General features: G+C 43.2%; 1 protein-coding gene across 5 annotated transcripts in view; it reads left to right on the top strand.

Annotated features, from left to right (window-relative positions):
* peak1 (pseudopodium-enriched atypical kinase 1) overlaps positions 1 to 24,360 on the top strand; it is a 247,577-nt gene that overhangs the window by 96,524 nt on the left and 126,693 nt on the right. For 2 of the 5 annotated variants that reach the window (XM_024379112.2, XM_024379113.2), the window contains exon 1: positions 20,207 to 20,605. The exons of the other annotated variants lie outside the window; for them this stretch is intronic. The gene's annotated coding sequence lies outside the window, so the exon portion shown is untranslated. Of the gene's footprint in view, positions 1 to 20,206; positions 20,606 to 24,360 lie in introns of those variants that run through there. 5 annotated transcript variants of the gene reach the window in all.

Here is a 24,360-nt window from a genome sequence, read left to right on the forward strand (position 1 = left end):
CTTGAGGAACACCAAAATTTACTGTTGATTTGTCAAAGGACAAACCATTCACAGAGAAAAACTGATATATCTTTCCGACAGATAAGAGCTAAACCAGGCAAGAACTTGTCCATGTAGACCAATTTGGGTTTCCAATCTCTCCAAAAGAATGTGGTGATCGATGGTATCAAAAGCAGCACTAAGGTCTAGGAGAACGAGGACAGATGCAGAGCCTCGGTCTGATGCCATTAACAGGTCATTTACCACCTTCACAAATGCAGTGCTATGATGGGGTCTAAAACCAGACAGAAGCATTTCGTATACATTGTTTGTCTTCAGGAAGGCAGTGAGTTGCTGCGCAACAGCCTTTTCTAAAATATTTTTAGAGGAATGGAAGATTCGATATAGGCCGATAGTTTTTTATATTTTCTGGGTCAAGGTTTGGCTTTTTCAATTACTGCCACTTTTAGTGAGTTTGGTACACATCCGGTGGATAGAGAGCTGTTTATTATGTTCAACATAGGAGGGCCAAGCACAGGAAGCAGCTCTTTCAGTAGTTTAGTTGGAATAGGGTCCAGCATGCAGCTTGAAGGTTTAGAGGCCATGATTATTTTCATCATTGTGTCCAGATATATAGTACTAAAACACTTGAGTGTCTCTCTTGATCCTAGATCCTGGCAGAGTTGTGCAGACTCAGGACAACTGAGCTTTGAAGGAATACGCAGATTTAAAGAGGAGTCCGTAATTTGCTTTCTAATGATCATGATCTTTTCCTCAAAGAAGTTAATGAATTTATTACTGCTGAAGTGAAAGCCATCCTCTCTTGGGGGATGCTGCTTTTTAGTTAGCTTTGCGACAGTCAAAAAGGAATTTTGGATTGTTCTTATTTTCCTCAATTAAGTTGGAAAAATAGGATGATCGAGCAGCAGTACGGGCTCTTTGATACTGCACGGTACTGTCTTTCCAAGCTAGTCGGAAGACTTCCAGTTTGCTGTGGCGCCATTTCTGTTCCAATTTTCTGGAAGCTTGCTTCAGCTCGGGTATTTTCTGTATACCAGGGAGCTAGTTTCTTATGAGAAATGTTTTTAGTTTTTAGGGGTGCAACTGCATCTAGGGTATTGCACATAGTTAAATTGAGTTCCTCAGTTAGGTGGTTAACTGATTTTTGTCCTCTGGCGTCCTTGGGTAGACAGAGGGAGTCTGGAAGGACATCAAGGAATCTTTGTGTTGTCTGTGAATTTATAGCTCGACTTTTGATGTTCCTTGGTTGGGGTCTGAGCAGATTATTTGTTGCAATTGCAAACGTAATATAATGGTGGTCCGATAGTCCAGGATAATGAGGAAAAACATTAAGATCTACAACATTTATTCCATGGGACAAAACTAGGTCCAGAGTATGACTGTGACAGTGAGTAGGTCCAGAGACATGTTGGACAAAACCCACTGAGTCGATGATGGCCCCGAAAGCCTTTTGGAGTGGGTCTGTGGACTTTTCCATGTGAATATTAAAGTCACCAAAGATTAGAATATTATCTGCTATGACTACAAGGTCCGATAGGAATTCAGATAACTCGATGAGGAATGCTGTATATGGCCCAGGAGGCCTGTAAACAGTAGCTATAAAAAGTGATTGAGTAGGCTGCATAGATTTCATGACGAGAAGCTCCATCGACGAAAACATTTTTTTTTTTCTGTAAATTGAAATTTGCTATCGTAAATTTGAGCAACACCTCCGCCTTTGCGGGATGCACTAGTGTAGCCAGGAGGTGAGGCCTCATTTAACACAGTCAATTCATCAGGCTTAAGCCATGTTTCAGTCAGGCCAATCACATCAAGATTATGATCAGTGATTAGTTCATTGACTATAATTGCCTTTGAAGTAAGGGATCTAACATTAAGTAGCCCTATTTTGAGATGTGAGGTATCATGATCTTTTTCAATAATGACATGAATGAAGGAGGTCTTTATCCTACTGACATTGCTAAGGCGAACACCGCCATGTTTAGTTTTGCCCAACCCAGGTCGAGGCACAGACACGGTCTCAATGGGGATAGCTGAGCTGACTACACTGACTGTGCTAGTGGCAGACTCCACTATGCTGGCAGGCTGGCTAACAGCCTGCTGCCTGACCTGCACCCTATTTCATTGTGGAGCTAGAGGAGTTAGAGCCCTGTCTATGTTGGTAGATAAGATGAGAGCACCCCTCCAGCTAGGATGGAGTCTGTCACTCCTCAGCAGGTCAGGCTTGGTCCCGTTTGTGGGTGAGTCCCAGAAAGAGGGCCAATTATCTACAAATTCTATCTTTTGGGAGGGGCAGAAAACAGTTTTCAACCAGCGATTGAGTTGTGAGACTCTGCTGTAGAGCTCCTCACTCCCCCTAACTGGGAGGGGGCCAGAGACAATTACTTGATGCCGACACATCTTTCTAGCTGATTTACACGCTGAAGCTATGTTGCACTTGGTGACCTCTGACTGTTTCATCCTAACATCGTTGGTGCCGACGTGGATAACAATATCTCTATACTCTCTACACTCGCCAGTTTTAGCTTTAGCCAGCACCATCTTCAGATTAGCTTTAACGTCGGTATCCCTGTCCCTTGGTAAACAGTGTATGATCGCTGGATGATTCGTTTTAAGTCTAATACTGCGGGTAATGGAGTCGCCAATGACTAGAGTTTTCAATTTGTCAGAGCTAATGGTGGGAAGCTTCGACATCTCTGACCCCGTAACGGGAGGAGTAGATACCAGAGAAGGCTCGGCCTCTGAATCCGACTCGTTGCTTAATGGGGAAAACAGGTTGAAAGTTTCTGTCGGCTGAATGAGCGACACCGGTTGAGCATTCCTACAGCATTTCCCTCCAGAAACCGTGAGAAAGTTGTCCGGCTGCGGGGACCGTGCGAGGTGATTTATAATAACGCTACTATCTGTACTTACTGGTGGCACAGACGCTGTTTCATCCTTTCCTACACTGAAATTACCCTTGCCTAACGATTGCGTCTGAAGCTGGGTTTGCAGCACAGCTACCCTCGCCATAAGGCGATCGTTCTCCTGTATATTATGAGTACAGCGCCTGCAATTAGAAGGCATCATGTTAATGTTACTACTTAGCTTCGGCTGTTGGAGGTCCTGACGAACCATGTCCAGATAAAGCATCCGGAGTAAAAAAGTTGAATGAAAAAAAAAAAGTTGAGGGAAAAACCAGAAATATAAACGGTTATTAAAAAGTAAAAAACGTAACCGTTGTAAGGTAGCAAAGTAAGGTTAGCAACAAAACGCACAGCAACACGTAAACAAGTCTGCAAGTTGTGACCGGAAATGGCGTCCCCCAGGAACTGAGAAGTGGTCTGAGTTTGGCAATGCTCCAAACTGTAGTAGTAATGATTAGCCCATGTTTATCATAAGACCTGAACAGAATGAATCAGTGATTAGATTTCACATTTTTATTAGGATCCCCATTATACAACACCAATGGTGACAGCTAGTCATACTGGGGTCCGACACCCAACGAAAAAGACGTAACAATTTACATGTAGTGTGTGTGCGCATCTATCAGTTACACACACAGTACCTTGCAAAAGTATTCATCCCCCTTGGCCTTTTTCCTATTTTGTTTCATTATAACCTGTCATTTAAATTGATTTTTATTTCGATTTCATGTAAGACATACACAAAATAGTCCAAACTGGTGAAGTGAAATGAAAAAAAAACTAACTTGTTTCAAATAATTATATATTTTTTTAAAAACGGAAAAGTGGTGCGTGCATATGTTTTCACCCCTTTTGCTATGAAGCCCTTAAATAAGATCTGGTACCTTCATAAATCACATAATTAGATAAATAAAGTCCACCTGTGTGCAATCTAAGTGTCACATGATCTCAGTATATACACACCTGTTCTGAAAGGCCCCAGAGTCTGCAACACCACTAAGCAAGCGGCACCATGAAGACCAAGGAGCTCTCCAAACAGGTCAGGGACAAAGTTGTGGAGAAGTACGGATCAGGGTTGGGTTATAAAAAAGTATCCGACACAAGTAGGTCACATAGGGAGAGGTGTTGTGCCATGAGGAGTTGCTTTATTTGTTTTTTTTAAACCAGGTTTGCTATTCACTTACGTTATATGAGATGGAAGGGAATTCCATGCAATCATGGCTCTGTATAATACTGTACATTTCCCTGAGCTGCGGACTGTGAAAAGACCCCTGGTGGCATGTCTGGTGGAATAAGTGTGTCAGTAGTGCTGGCTTTAAGTTGACTATGTGAACTATTTGGAATTTCTAACACATTAATGTTTCTTATATAAACGAGAAGAGATTCAGTCAGTCTTTCCTCAACTCCTAGCCAAGAGACTGGCATGCATAGTGTTGATATTAGCCCTCTGATTACAATGTAGAGCAAAACGTGCTGCTCTGTTCTGGGCCAGCAACAGCTTAACTAGGTCCTTCTGTGCAGTACTTGACCATATGAATGGACATTAATCAAGAAAAGATTAAAAACTAGAGCCTGCAGGACTTGCTTTGTGGAGTGTGGTGTCAAAAAAGCAGATCATTTTTTATCACAGACAGACCTTGCACCATCTGTACAACCATTGAATCTATATGTTTTGACCATGACATTTTACAATATAAATGTAACATCAAGTAATTTAGTCTCTTCAACTTGTTCAACAGCCACACCATTCATTACCAGATTCAGCTGTGGTCTAGAACATTGTACCAAATACAATGCTCTTAATTTTCAGGACCAGATTATTACTGGCCACCCGTTCCAAAACTGACTGCAACTCTTTTATGGATTTCAGTGACTTCAATATCTTTAGTTTCTAATGTGTATAGGGTTGAATCATCAGTATACATGGGAACAAAGGCTTTGTTTAATGGCAGTGGCATGTGATTGGTAATAGCAAAGAGTAGAGGGCCTAGAGAGCTACCCTGTAGTACACCAGACTTTACATGTTTGACATTAGAGAAGCTTCCATTAAAGAAATCCGAGTTCTATTAGATAGTTTTGAATGCACTAGGTTGAAAAGCCACAACATACGTTTTCTCAACAACGTGTTATGGTGCATCTGCATTGCCTGCTGTTTGGAGCTTTAGGCTGGGTTTCTGTATAGCACTTTGACATCTGCTGATGTAAAAAGGGCTTTATAAATACATTTGATTGATTGGTCAATAATATCACAGGCTGCACTGAAATCTAACAGTACAGCTCCCCCAATCTTCTTATCAATTTATTTCAACCAATTATGAGTTGTCCCTGCTTTCATTTTTTGCAGTGCATTCGTTTTGGTTTAAATAGAGTATCGTGATATCAAAGTCAGAATTGTGGTATTGTGACAACACTACTTTAATCAAGAGGAAGTCGAATACTCCATGGAATGACACTTCTCTTTGTTGCATTCACGCTGTGTAATAAGAGAGACTTACATTTCCTTTTCATACTGCTCCTGTGGTTCACTTCACTTGGTTGGGTGTTGCATGTGTGGATAACTCCATTGAATGAATGTCCATTGAATGTGTGTACAGCTTAATAGCCCTTCGAATGAGTTCTTACTGTTCAGAGGGCTGAATTTCTCACTGTGGAGTGAGCGGAGGACAGTCAACAAAGGAAGTGCTGAGTTCAGGTGCTTTCATGAATGCCAGTAATCTTGCTCTGCCCCGCCACCTGATGCAGCAAGAGCTGACACTCACTTCAAAAGCACCAATGGAATTCTTGAAACCATTCGGTTAGGCTATCATGTCCTTGTTGATTGTTTAGAAATGGTTGGTTTGTCATTGAGTTAATGCCCTTCCCCCTGCCTCACTCACAACCACACTCTGCTATAAAGCCTTACAGGAGGTAACATTTCATCTTGTGTTCTACAGTGTTGTACAAATTGAATGAGAGGTCATCTTCCAGGCTGAGTGCATCTCTCATCTTGTAATACATGGCCTACTGATGTATGTGCAGACCAACGGTTTGTTGTGGTGTCTACCTTTTTAGTTTGATTACAAGTCCATGCACGTATGGACACAGACACACTGCCACTGAACTTCCAGACACAGGAAAAAGGTGTAGAATTTGTCAGGTACTCTAGGGTTGAGGTGTGGTGCAGTGGGAGCACACTGGCCCATTCAATGAGGGGAATGTGACAGTGGCCAGAGAACCACTTACATGGCCTGAGTACCCTGACCTGAACCTTAAATGTGCTGGACCACTGACGGCTGGTGTCCCATTTCTCTGAGTGGACGGACATTCTTCCATATGCTCACTGTTTTGCTACAGTACTGAATGCATTCAAAGGCTCCAGACAGTATCACTCAGAAATGCGGTATAACTTTCTATGAACCCTTTTGTGTAATGCATTATGAATGCATATCTTAATTTATAAAGGCTGTTTAAAAGCCTCAAGCTATGGCAATGGTAAAAGTCTTACAATAATTTACAGGCATTCATAATGCATTATACACCGGTGGTAAAGAAAGTGTTAGATGAGCTATTCTTACTTGAAGAAGTTCCATGGGTATGGTACTATTTATAGGTTGCTGTCTAGGCTGTGTTGAGCATATTCCCTCCCCCTTTTGAGTGGCTGAGGTGAAATGCTTGCTTATGAGCCCTTCCCAATAATGAAGAGTAAAAAAATATTTAAAAATAGTAACACTAGGAATAAAATACACAATAATTAACCATATACAGGGACCATATGAGGTAGATATGTACATAAAGGCAGGGTAAAGTGACTAGGCATCAGAATAGATAATAGGAGTAAGAATTGACCATGGAGAGCGAGATCACACAGTCATTCAGAACAACAGGGGCTTTCATGCAGGACTTGTGTTGTTTTCCTTGAAGCAATCATAAAAGGCATTTAGCTGGCTTGGAAGTTCTTTGTAATCCGTTATTGTCTGCAAGCCCTGCCACATCCAACGAGAGCCGGTGTAACAGGATGACCACCTTCCTCCTATATATTGACCTTTTCCATGTCTTATTGGAGGTCGTAGCAGTGAGTCAGGGATTGGACGGTGGTATCAGAAAGACAATTATGAGGATAACGCCACTGTAATTGACCTGATGTGCACTCCTCTGTGGTGCTTTTCACACCAGGGGATTAGTAGTCCTTCTGCTGACTCAATCACCACTCAGGCTTGTCATCTTTCCATGTCTATACCCCCCACGCACAGATCATGCACAGTCTCATTTACCATGTGAAGTCAGGCTTGCTGAAGCGGATCTCTAACATGTGGACAGCCTAGGTTTTACTAATGAGCTTGGATGCACCAAAGATTGATACACAGTCTCCGCCACCATGCATCACTCTGGTAGATGCTCTAGTAGCAGCAGGTTGTAAACAACAAAGAGCTGTAGTACTATCTGTGCCAACCAGCTGCTCTACTTGCTCCCCAGTGCTCTACTGAAGCTTTTTAATATATGTTTTGATCCTGTTAGTAGTGATTTGCCACGAGGCAGCAGCCTATAAGGAGGGCAGATTTTAGGGCCATGAATGCTGATAGCAGTGCAGAGGGGGAAAGCAGATGAGGAGAATGCCTTGTAGCGGTGGGAGTCACGAGGGCCCTGTACAAGCTGTATCTCAACCTTACAGACGTTTCTTAGAGAAGAAAAGCCTAAACTGCCTCAAGGCCATTTAAGTTCGTGGAGCCTGGCAAAAGCCCCACAGATCTACTCAAGTTGAACAATACAAACTGAATTGAAAGTTGGCTTTAAAAAAAAAGTCTGTCCAAAAAAAACAGGGACTCTTATTTGTGAATATATTGACGCATACAGATGAGGGTCCTCCAAATTATTTTTTGGTCAAGGAACTTGGACTGGACCACTTGACCGAAGACTTCCAAGCTGTGCTTCCCATGGACCATTCTTATCTTTCCTCGCCGTCCAGCTCTGGTTGACAGAATTAGTATTTCCCCCCCACACGTTCTGGCTCCAGTGCCTTATCTTGCGGTGGCTTTCTCTGGGTTCAGAACAGTCTCTACCGCTCTGGCGTCAGAGCTGAAAGAGAGGAGCGTCTAGCTAAGCTAGATCTAGTCATGAGCCTTAGCAGCCTCTTCTTATTCCCAGCTGGGTTTAAAAACCGATTGATAGGACATTTTGTCATTTCTCCAAAGATGTCAAGCTTATTATTGGTCTGTTGTAATGTCATGCATACTGAGAGCATGTACAGAGAGTCAAAACCTACTTCCGCTCTCTGGTATGTGTATGAAAACCCTTTGATGAGGAAATAGCTGGGATAAATCAACAAGAGAAATGGCCAAAGGGAAAGCACGTTGAGCGCTGGTATCTGCTCATGCCATGGCATTGAAGCTCAGTGTTTTTCCCACCCTGTGGACTTCAGACGGCCCCCGACAATTTAGATGGGGTATTAAAGTAACAGGAAACGGCAATACATCAGCAAGAAAATAGTCATTTCTAGGCAGGAGGCAAGACACTCATCCAGGTGTATGGGAGTGGGTCATCTGAAGGGGTGCCTCTCCTCCCAACAAAAACCATTGTGAAACTAAATGACAAGTTGTCAAAGAGCACACTCTTTAACCATTGTAATTTTCTTGTCCGGAGTCTGGCATTAAGTTTGGTAATTAACAGTCTTCTCAGCTGACTCAAAGCAGGGCAACTACAATACACTCTGTACTGAAGAAAATATATATTGTTTTCATCAAAAACGCTATTGTGATGTTGTGTTTTAGGGTGCTCTAGATTACCATAACCCTCTATAGAGTTATTAGCTATGGGGACCACTCATATGAATGAACATTTTTATTGACCATTGCAGTAAAACAGACCACTGTGTTCATCCCCATTATCCATTATCACGATCTATCTGCCAGCTCAGAGGCCACATTTTCTTCTTTACGTACAATGTTTTTCTACCCTGTTGTGTCTATATACAACTCACATATGACATTGTTTCGGAAAGTCTCTGTTCCACTGGCCATATTTCTTCTGTTCCCATATTCACATGTTGGGATTACGGTTTCAGAAAATGCTCCTGAGTATTGCCTAAAGCTCTGGTAAATAAAGACTTCAGATTATTTCCCATCATCTGTAGAGGACCAGATACTGTGGGTTTTTATTGTTTCACAAGCTCTCTACTCGATGCCTTGTGTACTGGGAGATCAGTCTTGTCAGTGAGCCCACCATCTGATCCCAGGACAGACAGTGTCAGGGACTACAAAGGCTCTTGTGCTATTTTAGTGTCTCTCAGGGGGACCTGCAATGTTGTAGCCTCTATCTCTCCCCGCTTGTGAGGGCACGTGGTTGGCTAATTACCGGCAACACCAGCCACAACCTACCCCCCTCCTCCTTCTCTCTTTCCCTCATTATCTCTTTCATCATCCTACCTACTTTCTCCTTCCTTCCCTCTCCTTCAGTGTTCTATGCTGCTTTTCCAGAGAGTGTGAGTGAAGATTTCTCGTGCCTTTTGTGTATACCCTCTGAATTTGTTAGGAATGTTTCACAGGGGTAAGCAATTGCTTGAGCGGATGTTGTACATCCTGTTGATGAATAAATGTGTATATCACAGATCCTCTTTGCAAAAGGATACGGTTCACCCAACACTATCCTATTAATAAAAGATCTTGTATGAACACTTTCTGGTAATATATCCTTTTTCAGTCTCTGTTCTGGGGGGTGGGCAATTTTGTTTTATCTGAAATCCTTATCACACACACTGATTAACTTGTCATAGCAGATTAAAATGTTTTAAGATAAATACGGATATCTTTAGAAATTAGCTATGACATACAGTGCATTCGGAAAGCATTCAGACCCCTTGACTTTTTCCACAATTTGTTACGTTACAGCCTTATTCTAAAATTGAATAAGTGGTTTTCCCCGTCAATCTACACACAATACCCCAAAATGACAAAGCAACAACAACAAAAAAATCTAATTTGTGAAAAAAATAAAACACATCACATTTACATAAGCATTCAGACCCTTTACTCAGTACTTTGTTCAAGCACCTTTGGGAGCGATTTCAGCCTGGAGTCTTCTTGCATATGACGCCATAAGCTTGGCACACCTGTATTTGGGGAGTTTCTCCCATTCTTCTCTGTAGAACCTCTCAGGCTGCACAGCTATTTTCAGGTCTCTCCAGGGATGTTTGATCAGGTTCAAGTCCGGACTTTGGCTGGGCCACTCAAGGACATTCAGAGACTTTTCACGAAGCCACTCCTGCTTTGTCTTGTGCTTAGGGTCTTTGTCTTGTTGGAAGGTGAACCTTTGCCCCAGTCTGAGGTCCTAACCTGATTCAGAGCAGTCTTCATCAAGAATCTCTCTGTAGTTTGCTCCGTTCACCTTTCCCTCGATCCTGACTAGTTTCCCAGCCCCTGCCGCTGAAAAACATCCCACAGCATGATACTGCCACCACCATGCTTCACTGTAGGGATGGTGCCAGGTTTCCTCCAGATGTGACGCTTAGCATTCAGGCCAAAGGGTTCAATCTTGGTTTCATCAGACAAGAGAATCTTGTTTCTCATGGTCTGAGAGTCCCTTTGTTTCCTTTTGGCAAAGTCTAAGCAGGCTCTCATATGCCTTTTACTGAGAAGTGGCTGCTGTCTGGCCACTCTACCATAATGGCCTGATTGGTGGAGTCCTGCAGAGATGGTTGTCCTTCTTGAAGGTTCTCCCAACTCCACAGAGGAACTGTGGAGCTTTGTCAGATTTACCATCAGGTCACCTCCCTGGCCAAGGCCCTTCTCCCCCGATTGCTCAGTTTGGCTGGGTGGCCAGCTCTAGGAAGAGTTTTGGTGTTTCCAAACTTATTCCATTTAAGTTCTTGGGGACCTTCAATGCTGCAGAAATGTTTTGGTACCTTTCCCCAGATCTGTCAGCTGTGGGACCTCTTATAGACAGGTGTGTGTGCCTTTCCAATCAATTGAATTTGCCAAAGGCAGACTCCAATCAAGTTGTAGAAACATCTTAAGGTTGATCAATGGAAACAGGATGTACCTGAGCTCAATTTAGAGTGTCATAGCAAAGGGTCTGAATACTTATGTAATTTATTATTTTTTTGTATATATTTTTTTCAAAAATATGGTTTTGCTTTGTCATTATGGGGTACTGTGTGTAGATTGAAGATTTTTTATTTATTTAATACATTTCAGAATAAGAATAATGTTAAAGTCAAGGGTCTGAATACTTTCCGAATGCACTGTAACAGCTTTGGATTTCACCGTCTAAAAAGTGAATGGTTTTGACTATTTGTAACTTCATGGAGGAGAGCTGCTCTTTTCTCCAGTTCCGACCATTGTGGCTCACAAAAATGATTGCTGTCCTTGTTATGAAATTACACCTTTACCCTGTTAATGTAAAAATGACCGAATGCACTGACTGTTTAAAGCAGTAGCACCAAAAATGATTTGTATTGTGAACTTGGCAATCAAAAAGCCCCAATCAGCAGTTGGATATGCAATCAGCAAGATGTAAGTTGTGTCCACTCCGGTAGCCTACACAGCTCAGCTGGTAAAACACATTTGGCAACAATGACCCAGTAAATGATATTGGTTGTCCCTCAATAAAGCCTGTGATCTAATATTGCGTAAGCCATTTTACAAACATCTGAATGCTGAAGGTGCAGCTCCTACCTATATTAAAACAGGGATAGGGTTGACCTACCACACGTTGGCGCGAGCGAGCAGCTGCATCTCCAGCACTGAGTGCACAGTTGTTATCTGACGTGTAGGCTAATGTCACGCAGATACATGAATAACAGTTTGATAGGCTGAAGGAGATGACCCGTCAATTCAGTCAGATTAAAGCTATTTTCAGAATAAGTTAAACGTCTTTCTGAACCGGCATTTCGTAACCTTTGAATCAGTTTTCCAACTTATGCACTCGCATCTTAAAGGTGCAATATGCAGAAATTGCTCTGCCATTTCCCGGTTGCTAAAATTCAAATAGTTCACGTAATTGAAGTTTGTAACAAAATATGATGTACCTGAGCTTTTCCATGTTTTGTTACAGCCTGATTTTAAAATTAATTTAAATTGAGATTTTTTTCATCACTGGCCCACAATGTCAAAGGGGAATCATGGGGGGGAATGTTCTCTAACATTTTTACAAATAAATGTTAAATAAAGAGTAACTATTCAACCCCTTTTATGGCAAGCCTAAATAAGTTCAGGAGAAACAAGTCACATAAGTTGCATGGACTCACTCTGTGTGCAATAATAGTGTTTAACATTATTTTTGAAGGACTACCTCATCTCTGTACCCCACACATACAATTATCTGTAAGGTCCCTTAATCCAGCAGTGAATTTCAAACACAGATTCAACCCCAAAGACCAGGGAGGTTTTCCAATGCCTTGCAAAGAAGGGCACCTATTAGTACTGTAGATGTGTAAAAAAAATAAAAAAAAACAGACTGCATATATTTTTGAGCATGGTGAAGTTATTTCATGGATGTGATAGGAGAAAACTGAGGATGGATCAACAACAATGTCGTTACTCCACAATATGAACCTAATTGAAAAGGAAGCCTGTACAGAATAACAATATTAAAAAACAATCCTGTTTGCAACAGGAACTAAGGTACTACTGCAAAAAATTTTGCAAACAATTCACTTTTGTACTGAATACAAAGTTTTATGTTTGGGGCAAATCGAATACAACACATTACTGAGTACCACTCTCCATATTTTCAAGCAGAGTGTTGGCTGCACTAAGGACTGGGGAGTTTTTCAGGGTAAGAAAATAAACAGAATGGAACTAATCACAAGCAAAATCCTAGAGGAAAACCTGGTTGTCTGCTTTCACTAGACACAGATGAATTCACCTTTCAGCAGGGCAATAACTTAAAACACAAGAACAAATATACACTGGAGTTGCTTACCAAGAAGACTGAATGTTCCTGAGTGGCCGAGTTACAGTTTTGACTTAAATATACTTGAAAATCTATGGCAAGACCTGAAAATGTTTGTGTAGCAATGATCAACAAACAATTTGCAGAACTTGAATAATTTTGAAAAAAATAATGGTCAAATATTGTACAATCCAGGTGTGGAAAGCTCTTGAGAATTACCCAGATAGACTCACAGCTGTAATCGCTGCCAAATGTGTTTCTACAAAGTATAGACTCAGGGGTGTGCATACTTACGGTATATCAAAAAAGTGAGTGCACCCCTCACATTTTTGTAAATATGAGTTTCTTTTCATGTAACAACACTGAAGAAATGACACTTTGCTACAATTTAAAGTAGTGTGTGTACAACTTGTATAACAGTGTAAATTTGCTGTCCCCTCAAAATAACTCAACACACAGCCATTAGTGTCTAAACAGCTGGCAACAAGTGAGTACACCCCTACGTGAAAATGTCCAAATTTGGACCAAAGTGTCAATATTTTGTGTGGCCACCATCATTTTCCAGCACTTCCTTAACCCTCTTGGGCATGGAGTTCACCAGAGCTTCACAGGTTGCCACTGGAGTCCTCTTGCACTCCTCCATGACGACATCAAGGAGCTGGTGGATGTTAGAGAGCTTGAGGATGCCCCACAGATGCTCAATAGGGTTTAGGTCTGGAGACATGCTTGGCCAGTCCATCACCTTTACCCTCAGCTTCTTTGCAAGGCAGTGGTCGTCTTGGAGGTGTGTTTGGGGTCGTTATGTTGGAATACTGCCCTGCGGCCCAGTCTCCGAAGGTAGGGGATCATGCTCTGCTTCAGTATGTCACAGTACATGTTGGCATTCATGGTTCCCTCAATGAACTGTAGCTCCCCAGTGCCGGCAGCACTCATGCAGCCCCAGACCATGACACTCCCACCACCATGCTTGACTGTAGGCAAGACACACTTGTCTTTGTACTCCTCACCTGGTTGCCGCCACACACGCTTGACACCATCTGAACCAAATAAGTTTCTTGGTCTCATCAGACCACAGGACATAGTTCCAGTAATCCGTGTCCTTAGTCTGCTTGTCTTCAGCAAACTGTTTGCAGGCTTTCTTGTGCGTCATCTTTAGAAGAGGCTTGCTTCTGGGATGACAGCCATGCAGACCAATTTGATGCAGTGTACGGCGTATGGTCTGAGCACTGACAGGCTGACCCCCCCACCCCTTCAACCTCTGCAGAAATGCTGGCAGCACTCATACGTCTATCTCCCAAAGACCACCTCTGGATATGACGCTGAGCACGTGCACTCAACTTCTTTGGTCGACCATGGCGAGGCCTGTTCTGAGTAGAACCTGTCCAGTTAAACCAATGTATGGTCTTGGCCACCGTGCTGCAGCTCAGTTTCAGGGTCTTGGCAATCTCCTTATAGCCCAGGCCATCTTTATGTAGAGCAACAATTCTTTTTTTCAGATCCTCAGAGAGTATTTAATACATTTCAAATCAGAATGTAACACATGTGGAATACGGGGTATGAATAGTTTCTAAAGGAAATGTATTAAATCACATTTTGTGTCACATGCGCCAAATACAACAGGTTTAGACCTGTTACAAGCCCTTAACCAACAATGGAGTTAAGAAAAATACAATAATTTAAAAAAAAGTAACACAATTCAAAAGCAGCAGTAAAATAACAATAGCGAGGCTATATACAGGGTGTACCGATACAGAGTCAATGTGCACCGGTTAGTCAAAGTAATATGTACATGTAGGTAGAGTTATTAAAGTGGCTATGCATAGATAATAACAGAGAGTAGCAGCAGCATTGGAGGGGGCAATGCAAATAGTCTGGGTAGCCATTTGATTAGATGTTCAGGAGTCTTATGGCTTGGGGGTAGAAGCAGTTTAGAAGCCTCTTGGACCTATATTTGGATCTCCGCTACCGCTTGCCGTGCGGGTAGCAGAGAGAACAGTCTATGACTAGGGTGGCTGGAGTCTTTGACAATTTTTCAGGCCTTCCTCTGACACCGCCTGGTATAGAGGTCCTGGATGGCAGGGAGCTTGGCCTCAGTGATGTACTGGGCCGTACGCACTCTCTCTGTAGTGCCTTGCGGTCAGAGGCCGAGCAGTTGCCATACCAGGCAGTGATGCAACCAGTCAGGATGCCCTCTGGTGCAGCTGTAGAACATTTTGAGGATTTGGGGACCCATGCCAAACCTTTTCAGTCTCCTGCAGGTGAATAGGTTTTGTTGTGCCCTCTTCACAACTGTCTTGGACCATGTTAGTTTGTTGGTGATGTGGACACCAAGGAACTTGAAACTCTAAACCTGTTCCACTACAGCCCCATAAATGAGAATGGGGGCGTGCTCGGTCCTCCTTTTCCTGTAGTTCACAATCATCTCCTTTGTCTTGATCATGTTGAGGGAGAGGTTGTTGTCCTGGCACCACACGGCCAAGTCTCTGACCTCCTCCCTATAAGCTGTCTCGTTGTTGTCGGTGATCAGGCATATTACTGTTGTGTCATCGGCAAACTTAATGATGGTGTTGGAGTCGTGCCTGGCCATGCAGTCATGAATGAACAGGGAGTACAGGAGGGGACTGAGCATGCACCCCTGAGGGGCCCCAGTGTTGCGGATCAGCATGGCAGATATGTTGTTACCTACCCTTACCACCTGGGGGGGCGGTCTGTCAGGAAGTCCAGGATCCAGTTGCAGAGGGAGGTGTTTAGTCCCAGGGTCCTTAGCTTAGTGATGAGCTTGGAAGGCACTATGGTGTTGAACGCTGAGCTGTAGTGTCAATAAATAGCATCGTCACATAGGTGTTCCTTTTGTCCAGATGTGAAAGGGCAGTGTGGAGTGCAATAGAGATTGCATCATCTGTGGATCTGTTGGAGCGGTATGCAAATTGGAGTGGGTCAAGGGTTTCCGGGATAATGGTGTCAATGTGAGCCATGACCAGCCTTTCAAAGCACTTCATGGCTACAGACGTGAGTGCTACGGGTCGGTAGTCATTTAGGCAGATTACATTAGTATTCTTGGGCATAGGGACTATGGTGGTCTGCTTGAAACATGTAGGTATTACAGACTCAGACAGGGAGAGGTTGAAAATGTCAGTGAAGACACTTGCCAGTTGGTCAGCGCATGCTCGGAGTACACGTCCTGGTAATCCGTCTGGCCCTGCGGCCTTGTGAATGTTGATGTGTTTAAAGGTCTTACTCACGTCGGCTATGGAGAGAGTGATCACACAGTTGTCCAGATCAGCTCTATGCTCTCATGCATGTTTCAGTGCTATTTGCCCTGAAGTGGGTTGTAATAGTTTGCAAGCCCTGCCACATCTGATGAGTCGGACCTGGTGTAGTATGATTCAATCTTAGTCCTGTATTGACGCTTTGCCTGTTTGATGGTTCATCGGAGGGCATAGCGGGATTTCTTTCCGGGTTAGAATCCCGCTCCTTGAAAGCGGCAGCTCTACCCTTTAGCTCAGTGTGGATGTTGTCTGTTATCCATGGCTTCTGGTTGGGGTATGTATGTACAGTCACTGTTGGGACGACATCGTCAATGCACTTATTGATGAAGCCAGTGACTGATGTGGTGTACTCCTCAATGCCATTGGAGGAGTAAAGGTGGTCTAGAGTATTTTTTTTCCTCTGGTAGCACATTTAACATGCTGGTAGAAATTAGATTTAAGTTTCCCTGCATTAAATTCCCCGCCCACTAGGAGCGCCGCCTCTGGATGAGCATTTTACAGTCAGCTTATGGCCGTATACAGCCCATTGAGTGTGTGTCTTAGTGCCAGTATCGGTTTGTGGTGGTAAATAGACTACACATTTTTTCTTGGTAAATAGTGTGGTCTACAGCTTATCATGATATACTCTACCTCAGACGAGCAAAACCTCAAGAATTCCTTAGATATCGTGCACCAGCTGTTTGCAAATATACATATACCACCACCCCTTGTCCTACCAGAGGCTGTTCTATCCTGCCGATACAGCTGGCAGGTTACACAATGTATGTTATTCATGTAGTCGTTCAGCCACGACTCTGTGAAACAAAATATATTACAGTTTTTAATGTCCCGTTGGTAGGATATACATAATGTGCTTGTAGTTTGTCCACTTTATTATCCAGCGATTGTACGATGGCCAATACTACCGATACCAAAGGCAGATTAGCCACTCGTCGCCGGATCCATACAAGGCACCCCAATCTCCTTCCGCGATATCTCCGTATTTTTCTCTTGTGAATGATGGGGATGAGGGCCTGTTCGGGTGTCTGGAGTAAATCCCTCTCGTCGGACTCATTAAAGAAAAATGATTTGTCCAGTTCAAGGTGGGTAATCACTGTTCTGATGTCCAGAAGCTCTTTTCGGTCATAAGAGACGGTAGCAGCAACATTACGTACAAAATAAGTTACAAACAACCTGAAAAAAACTAACAAAATAGCATGGTTTGTTAACAGCCCATAAAACGTCAGCCGTCCCCTCCGGCGCCATTACATGTATATTGTAGAGAATCATTGTATCTAAACTGCTGTGAAATATATTTTAAATAACCAAACATTTTGTATTTTTGAAGCTGGTGTACAAAACCGAAAGTAAAAGATGCAAAAACAACTTAAAAATGGGAAGCATAGAAATAGTGCACATATAGTGCACATAGAACAGATCTACTGCTTCTTAGACTTGCTTTCAATGAGAAACTCACGTTTCTATTTGAATTTTGTCGAGTCGCCCTAAAAGTTACATATTGCAGCTTTGCACATTTGAACCGGGGAACAATGCATATCGGTTAATCGTTACATCCCTAAAGGTTGGCCTTGTAAGCCCTTGGGCCTACTTCCCCTCAGAGGAAGTGTCATGCTCTGAAACACTCTGAAACTGGACCCTGGCCTTCCGTATTGAGCGCATATGGCCATGATCTGCATCATACATCTCTTCTTGGTCCATTGTGGGTCAATGAGGAGGTTGATGTTGTCCAATCAAGGTAGTGCTGTGCCATTAACACTAAACACTGTAAAGAGATGCTAGATTATTGTTCATAGGGTTGGTACATATACGCATGCACACACACAGTGTCCCATAAAGCTTGACAGTATAAAACAAAACATTTGCAAGAGGAGGACTATTTCACAGGGGGACTTATTCAAATTCATGTGGCCGGTAAACACAAAGTCAAATAAAGTGGGCATATTGCAGTCTGAGAACTCTTTACGACTAAAGTCTTGTAGCCAAACATTGACTCTATAAAACAGGTGTGTGCGTACTGTAATTAGGGAGGCAACCAGGAAATGTTACAGTAGCTGTGGAAGCCAAATAGAACGAGCTTACTTAATTGTTGCTATGTTTGAGCGATGCTAGCTAGTAAAAAGTATTGTCTGCCATTTCTGTACATGTGACGCTTACAGAAAAGTATGTTCAAGAACTATGTATCAAATATGGTGGTCACAGTTCATAAGCATGGCAGACAACATTGTTTTCCTCATAGCTCATGTTGGAATGGGTCCATGCATTTCCATTTAAACGTCGACTGCGCAAACAGATTGGATACATTTCTTGGATTCCATTTTTGGAAACCCACAGCTGGCTTGTTCCATCCCAGCTCTGTTCCCTGTGGTACTGCTCTCACACCTACCTAGCCAATCAGGACACATTTTGATTGAGACTTGGAAGGGAGCTTGGCTACATGTGTAATAGCATGAAGATGACTTTGATACAGTTAGAAAATTGTAACCTGATAGGAAAAATAATGATGAACAGAGTGGAAGCTGTAAAGGGGGGGGACTAACTTCATATTAATGCCCATGATTTTGGAAAGAGATGTTCCACGAGCAGATGTCCACATACTTTTGGTAATGTAGTGTATTTATTGTATAAAATAACAGGCTAATTGATGGCCAACAGATGCAAATTTGTCAGTTTCATTGTCGACTTTTCCCGATAACAGAAGCATGCGAGGGAGTTCCATAACTTCCATTTCAAATGTCCACTCTCGCAGTGCTCAACAAGCATGCTCAAACTGAGCATGCGTAAACATGCTGACCAGACCGCTCATGTTGATTTTGTCCATCCACACCAGATGCCATCAGGACAAGCAGGTTGCAATATCAAAAGGAACTCTGAACCAACTACATTCATTTGGGGACAGGTTGAAAAGCTTTAAACGTTTATGGCAATTTAGCCAGCTAGCTTGCTGTTGCTAACTAATTTGTCCTGGGTTTTAAACATTGAGTTGTAATTTTACCTGAAATGCACAAGGTCCTCTACTCCAACCAGTTAATCCACAGATAAAAGGGTCAACCGAGTTTGTTTCTAGTAATCTCTCCCTCTTCAGGCTTCTTCTTTGGACTATATATAGCAGTTGGCAACCAACTTTAAGGTGCATTACCACCACCAACTGGACTGGAGTGTGAACTTCAGTTCATCTTTCAATCACCAACGTGGGTATATGCTCCTAAAAACCAATGAAGAGATGGGAGAGGTGGGACTTACAATGCATGAAGCTTCATAAATAGAACCAAGTTCTATTTTAGTGTCTGGCTACGCAGACCTCATTGGCGTGGGTGCAATGATTGAATAACATGTATGTGTACATTTATTTTGCGACAGAGCGATGTGGTCAGCATGTAAAACACTTCGTGTGATATAGTTTTTCCTAAGCAAAGTCAACATTATAATGCAGTTTAAACCACCTCTGAGCAAATTTATCCAATGGTCTAAAGAGCACCTAAAGTCATTTTCCTGTGATTTGTCACCTTTTATTTCTTGATGCATGTTAATATGTTTTATGGAAAAGGGGTTGGAAATAGGTGTCCCCATAATGACAATTAATATAGCCTACCTACAACTGATTTAAAAAAAGTTGTCACGACGTGTGCGCTTACTGCTCTCGCTCCTCACGTGATTCCGCTCATCTGAACAAACACACCCCTTCGCTACCACTCACTGACACACTCAGAAACAGGCTGCCTCATTGGATGATAGTCAGCAGCAGGTCACTGTGAAATATAGATTTTTAAGAAATTGCCATGGCGGCCGCGGTGCAATTTAGAAGTAGCCCAAACTCCCGCGACCAATACATTTACACCCCCGACATCGTTTTCAATGTAGCAACATTCCCTGGAAAACTGCGAACATGGCAACCCAGCTCACACTAAGCAGTGGACAGCTGCTGGGCTCAGGCCCCGCAAAGTGCTTGATTAGGAGGCATGGATAAGATGATATGCCTCCCTGGGAAGTCACGCTCCCTGTGGGTCAGATCGTTCGCTCTTTGGAATCTGCGGTTTTCTCGTTTTCCTGACTCCCTCTTGATTTGACGCCCCTTTTTGTTGTTACTTCCCCCCTCTCTCTGACACTCCTCTCTTTATCTCCAATTCATATTCTCCTTTACCTTTTTTTTGTCAATCTCTCACCTTCCCCGGCGCCCCCCTCCCCGGTCTCTCTCTCCTGGGTCTCTCACTGTGTACGTACTCCTGTTCTTCTCTATGTGGAGTCTGTCTGTAATGGGCTCTTAGCCGTGACTACATTATTGATGTGGCGGATCGGGTGACAGACAGACAGACAGGGGGCTGAGCCTGTATGGGTGCCGCTAAAGAGTGAGGGGAGAGGCCAAGTCCAGTGCTCTCCCTCTCTCTCCCACTCCCTTTTCCTTTCCATTTGGATCGCTCTCCCTCACTTTATCCCCTGCACTCACTCTATCCCCCTGTTTTCCTCTCTCACGCGTTATCCCTCATTCGCCAGCTCGCTCCTCGTTTGAATGCATTTGTCATGTGGCTCTTCCCCCTGCCCAGGCGCCGATCGGATTCACAGAATCGCTCCGTAAGTTGGGCTCTCCTATTTGTTTGTTTTTTATCTCAAATTGTCCTCTCTATGCATGCTTTAAGGCAACTGTTGCTGGTGGCAGCTCGCTTTGCCAGTGGGTTTTGGCATAACGACTTAAGCGGCAGACAAACTGATGGACCGATATAGACACAGACCGACTGATAGACAGAAACAGACAGACGGATAAAGGCTGCGCGAGAGGGGGAGGGAGTGACGGAGACAGGGGAGTGTGCAGCGTCACTGACACATTCGGTCTTGTGTATGAAGTGTGTGCGTGAAGTTGCAAGGGGACTTTCGACACCAGGGGTGCTCTGTTATTAGACAGGATGTAGGGCTTTGAACACGCTGACTGGCAAGTTAACGAGGCGCTTGTTCACGTTCGGGAGCAGCGGGTATGTCTTAGTCACGGATTTGCTCTGTTTTGGTGACTACACACGATTACATATGAACACACAACGGACACCCTTGTTGTGCTTTTGTTGATTAAATAGTAGAACATGGTTGCTCATTTGAATAATGAACATGATTGTTGATGACCCAAATACATTTTTAAGGTCTGCTATTTAAGGGAAGTAAAAAAAATATGTTTGAGTGGGGATAGTTAATCATTTCCTGATTTTTTTTTTTATTGCTCTTTATGTTCAGCACCTTTTGGAACCTGTATATGCATTCTGTTTTTTTTTTTTTATTATCTTGGATGCAGCGTAATATATATATCAGAATATTATGTGCCATTTAGCAGACACTTTTATCCAAAGCGACGAATGGTTTTATCTTATTTTAGCGACCATTGCTGGGTCCTCTCTCAACTCTAACATACAATTGATTGAACCTGCAAACTGAGAACTCCTGGTATGATAAAGGGATTTTCTCAGGAGATTGGAACTGTCTACGCTTCAAAAGGCAGGGAGGGAGAGAATGTTGCCTGGAGCAAGATTATAGCTGAAAGCCGGCCGTATCGGGGGAGATGATTCATTTGTTAGGGTTTTTCAGCATCCGGTTGAATGAAATCCCATGGATTGGTATTATCTTGAGTTGGTAGTCTCTCTTGGCTTTGTTCGAGCGCCACCAAGCACAGCTGAGCAGTCACGAAATGAAGCGCAAACTTATTTTTTGTGTTGGTGCAATTTTACTGTACCAATCCACTAGATGCTTGATTTTCAGTTATTTCTATGCAGGTTTGTGGTCAATTATGTTTCAGGAGTATGCTTTTGTCAGATTAGAATGAAGAGGTCAGGGTCTGCATTCCTAAAGTGTGTCATGCCCCAAAACAGTGCACAGATGCCAGCCAGCCATTTGAGTGATGCCATCGCTGGTCTGGCTTGATGAATGGAAGGTGTCACTATGGAGAGGTAAACCTGGAGAATTTGTCAAATGATGGCATCACTTGTCCTTGTTGAGGAATGGTGAGTCATGAAGGGGCTGGTAGCTACTCTGATGCTGGCTGGAATATTATCTGACCAGTCACTGCACGGGAACCATTGCTTTATAGATTGATTTTTGATTGATTGTGTAATTAACTGTGTGATTTGTCACAGTAGAGAATTGGAGCGTGAATTAAAGAGTGCCCAAAGGCACTTCTATTAAAAAACTTCCACTGACTCTCTTGCACTGACTCTCTTGCACACTCACTGGACTCTACTCACAAATGACACTCCTATACACACACATGCATATTGATGCCACACCAACTCACACTCTTCACATACAGCCCTGCTGTTTATTATCGATCCTGATTGCCAAGACACTTATACCACTAACTACACTACCGTTCAAAAGTTTGGGTTCACTTAGAAATGTCTTTGTTTTTGAAAGAAGAGCAAAACAATGTCTCCATTAAAATATCATCAAATTGATCAGATATAGTGTAGACATTGTTAATGTTGTAAATGACTATTGTAGCTGGAAACGGCAGCTTTTTTTATGGATTAATCTACATAGGCGTACAGAGGCCCATTATCAGCAACCATCACCCCTGTGTTCCAATGGCACGTTGTGTTAGCTCATCCAAGTTTATCATTTTAAAGGCCATTTCATCATTAGAAAACCCTTTTGAAATTGTTAGGACAGCTGAAAGCTGTTGTTCTGATTTAAACAAGCAATAGAACTGGCCTATAGACTAGTTGTGTATCTGGAGCTTCAGCATTTTTGTGGGTTTGATTACATGCTCGAAATGGCCAGAAACAAAGACCTTTTTTCTGAAACGCATCAGTCTATTCCTGTTCTGAGAAATAAAGGCTATTCCATGTGAGAAATTGCCAAGAAACTGAAGATCTGGTACAACGCTGTGTACTACTCCTCGACCGGCAAAACATTCTTTCAATCACCCACGTGGGTATAACCAATGAGGAAATGGCACATGGGTACCTGCTTCTATAAACAAATGAGGAGATGGGAGAGGCAGGACTTTCAGCGCGATCTGCGTCAGAAATAGGAATTACTTCTATTTTAGCCCTTGGCATCGCAGATGGTTGTTGGCGCGTCGGTGCAATAATTGAATAACATGGATTTCTACATTTATTTTGCGACGCTCTCGCCCTCGAAGTGTCCTGTCTGGTCAGCGTGTTAGGCATGCTGCAAGGAGGCATGAGGACTGCAGATGTGGTCAGGGCAATAAATTGCCATGTCCATACTGTGAGATTCCTAAGACCGCGCTACAGAGAGACAGAACGGGCACCTGATTGTCCTCGCAGTGGTAGACCACGTGTAACAACACCTGCACAGGATCGGTACATCTGAACATCACACCTGCGGGACAGGTACAGGATGGCAACAACAACTGACCGAGTTACATCAGGAACACACAATCCCTCCGTCAGTGCTCAGACTGTCCGCAATAGGCTGACAGAGGCTGGACTGAGGGCTTGTAGGCCTGTTGTAAGGCAGGTCCTCACCAGATATCACCGGCAACAACGTTGTCTATGGGCACAAACCCACCGTCGCTGGACCAGACAGGCCTGGCAAAAAATGCTCTGCACTGACGAGTCGCGGTTTTGTCTCACCAGGGGTGATGGTCGGATTTGCGTTCATCGTCGAAGGAATGAGCGTTACACCGAGGCCTGTACTCTGGAGCAGGATCAATTTGGAGGTGGAGGGTCAGTCATGGTCTGGGGCGGTGTGTCACAGCATCATCGGACTGAGCTTGTTGTCATTGTAGGCAATCTCAATGCTGTGCTTTACAGGGAAGACATCCTCCTCCCTCATGTGGTACCCTTCCTGCAGGCTCATCCTGACATGACCCTCCAGCATGACAATGCTACCAGCCATACTGCTCGTTCTGTGTGTGATTTCCTGCAAGACAGTAATGTCAGTGTTCTGCTATGACCAGCGAAAGCCCGCATCTCATTCCCATTGAGCACATCTGGGACCTGTTGAATCGGAGGGTGAGGGCTAGGGCCATTCCCCCCAGAAATGTATGGGAACTTGCAGGTGCCTTGGTGGAAGAGTGGGGTGACATCTCACAGCAAGAACTGTCAAATCTGGTGTATTCCATGAGGAGGAGATGCACTGCAGTACTTAATGCAGCTGGTGGCCACACAAGATACTGACTGTTACTTTTGATTTTGACCCCCCTTTGCTCAGGGACAAATTATTCCATTTCTGTTTAGTCACGTGTCTGTGGAACTTTTTTTCCAGTGTATGTCTCTGTCGTTGAATCTTGTTATGTTCATACAAATATTTACAAGTTAAGTTTTCTGAAAATAAAGGTAGTTGACAGTGAGAGGACGTTTCTTTTTTTTGCAGAGTTTATT

Source organism: Oncorhynchus tshawytscha, linkage group LG19, assembly GCF_018296145.1.
Source record: "Oncorhynchus tshawytscha isolate Ot180627B linkage group LG19, Otsh_v2.0, whole genome shotgun sequence".
Taxonomy (NCBI): Eukaryota; Metazoa; Chordata; class Actinopteri; order Salmoniformes; family Salmonidae; genus Oncorhynchus; species Oncorhynchus tshawytscha.